Genomic DNA, 2,987 nt, shown 5'->3' with positions numbered 1-2,987 from the left:
GGCCACGCGTGGATGTTCATGCAGCTATAACCATTACTGGTTGTGGCTGTGCATGGGGTCATTTATTTTAGCTTGGTCTTCACTTCGTACTGGTGTGGGCCATCTCTCTCTCTCTCTCTCTCTCTCCTGGCTCTAATGTGCAGTGTTCTTCTCACAGCGATTCACAGGGCACTCCCAGGCCAGGTGTCTGGATAGCCTCCTGCAGGTTATCTATGACTCTGACGTGTTGCTAGATGACCTCCACAACAAAGAAATCTCTACACACATTCTGGTAGCAACTGAAAAAAACAAGGTAATTGGGATCCTGTTCACCACTCACATGCCCCATCCCTCCCCTTACAGTGCAGGACACCATGAATTCCAGCCCTGGCCCTAGCCCATCTGGATGCTTTTGTGTCAAGTATGAGTTAAACACCCCACTGTGCGCAAAAGGTGGGAACTGGCTTTTGAATGCCAGCCTGAGCAAGGAAGCCTGAGCAGAAACAGCAGAGAAGCACCAGTAGAGCCTTTCCCTGGCAGACTGGGGAGGCAGTGCCAGTGGGCAGGGAGCTCTTGGCTCTTGGGCTGTTTGTATCATGCAAAAGGGGCTCCCCACAGCATGGCGTGATGCAGGGGTGCTGGTGTCCCCTGGGTGATTGGGTAGTCGTGGTGGTCCAGCAGATGCTCTGATGTTCTCTCTCCTATCCTTTCAGGTTGCCCCCACAGCTCTCTTGTGCTTGTTGAGGAACTGCTCAGTGCAGGAAGCCCGAATGCGCCTGGACACCTCCCATTCCATCCATGCAGCCATTGAGGCTTCACTGAATGCCCCAGGGCACAAACAGGGAGCAGACAAATCTGATGCTGCAAGCAGGATCACATAGTAAGCAGGATCCTGACTCCAACGAGACTCAGAGAGGATTTTTGGGTTTGGGTTGGTCCAGGCATATCCTCTGGCTGGGCAGCCACACTGTCTTCCAGCTGAGGAGGCATTCTGATGCCCTGAACAGCAGCAGCTGGCTGTGGTAAATTAACCTTCACAGTGGTGGGAGAGAGAGGGGTAATGTTCTGGAGTCTCCTGCTTTGATCTGGGTTACTGGTTTCTCCTCAGGTGAGATGTTATACTGTCTAGAGGCCTGCTATGAAGGTTCAGACTTCACTGGCACCCCAGATTGCTCTGGGACCATCCAACCTGTAGACTCTAGGGTGGGCAGGTGCAGAGCATTGTTCCTAATTGCTTGGGGAACTGAGGTTCAGAGCTGTAATCTCTTAGAACACTTGTTCTCCCTGGATATGTAGGAGACGCAGCACGGGACTGGAAGGGACCAATGGAGTCACTGAATCTGGTCTTTGCTGTCAGGACCAACATGCTGTATCATCTCTTTCATTATCTGGTTAAGATCCTTCACAAAATTAATTTGATTTCTCATTCCCTCTTTTACCACTGGAAGACATTCACACCTCACTCCTTTGAGGTTTGCATCTCTCTTACTTGTTTTAGCCTAAACTCACTAATGGCCAGTGACCACTGACCCCAACACTGACCCCTTGAACAAATAGATGGAAATCATGTGGTTGCTCAAAGCCCTATCCAACTTGATCTTGAACACTTCCAATAATGGGGCATCCACAGCTTCTCTGGGCAACCTGCTCCAGTGTCTCACCACCCTCATCATAAAAAATTTCTTCCTTACGACCAAATCTAAATATATCCTCTTTTAGTTTAAAACCATTACCCCTTGTCCTATCACTGCAGGCCTTGGTAAAAAGTCTCTCTCCATCTTTCTTATAAGCCCCCTTTGTATACTGAAAGGCCGCAATAAGATCTCCCTGAAGCCTTCTCTTCTTCAGGCTGAACAACCCCAACTCTCTCAGCCTTTCTTCATAGGAGAGGCGTTCCAGCCTTCTGATCATTTTCGTGGCCCTCCTCTGGACCCGGTCTAACAGGTCCACGTCTTTTTTGTACTGTGGGTCCCCCGAGCTGGACACAGTGCTCCAGGCGGGGTCTCACGAGAGTGGAGCAGAGGGGGAGAATCACCTCCCTCGACTTGCTGGCCATGCTTCTTTTGATGCTGTCCAGGATATGATAGGCTTTCTGGGCTGCAAGCGCACATTGCCATCTCATGTCCAATTTTTCGGTATCCCCAAGTCCTTCTCCACAGGGCTGCTCTCAATCCCTTCATCCCCCAGCCTGTATTGATATTGGGGACTGGTCTGACCCATGTGCAGGACCTTGCACTTGGCCTTGTTGAACTTCATGAGGTTCACATGCGCCCATTCCTCAAGCCTGTCAAGGTCCCTCTGGATGGCATCCCTTCCCTCAAGCGAATCAACTGCACCACGCAGCTTGGTGTCATCTGCATACCTGCACTCAATCTCCCTGTCTACATCATTGATGAAGGTATTAAATAGTATTGGTGCCCACATGGATCCCTGAGGGACACCACTTGTTACTGATCTCCTTTTGGACGTTGAGCTGTTCGTTGACTACAACTCTTTGGACATGGCTGTCCAGCCAATTCCTTATACATTGAATAGTCCATCCATCAAACCCATCTCTCTCCAATTTAGTGACAAGGATGTTGTGTGAGACTGTGTCAAAAGCCTTACAGAAGGCAAGATAGATGACATCAGTTGCTCTTCACTTATCCACCAACACAGTCACTCCATCATAGAAGGCCGCCAGATTAGTCAGGTATGAGTTGCCCTTTGTGAAGCCATGTTGGCTGTCTCTAATCACCTACCTGTCATCCATGTGCCTTGACATAGCTTCCAAGAGGATCTGCTCCATGATCTTACTGGACACAGAGGTGAGGCTGACTGGTCGGTAGTTCCCAGCTTCCTCCTTTTTACCCTTTTTAAAAATGAGTGTGATGTTTCCTTTTTTCCAGTCACTTGGTGACTAAGGGCCATGACTTTTCAAATATGATGGACAGTAGCCTAGCGACTACATCTGCGAGTTCCCTTAGGACCCTGGGATGCATCTCATCAGGTCCCATAGACTTGTGTAT

The sequence above is a fragment of the Aptenodytes forsteri genome, unplaced genomic scaffold (assembly GCF_000699145.1).
Source record: "Aptenodytes forsteri isolate BGI_AS27 unplaced genomic scaffold, ASM69914v1 Scaffold261, whole genome shotgun sequence".
NCBI lineage: Eukaryota > Metazoa > Chordata > Aves > Sphenisciformes > Spheniscidae > Aptenodytes > Aptenodytes forsteri.
This window is presented reverse-complemented; position numbering follows the sequence as displayed.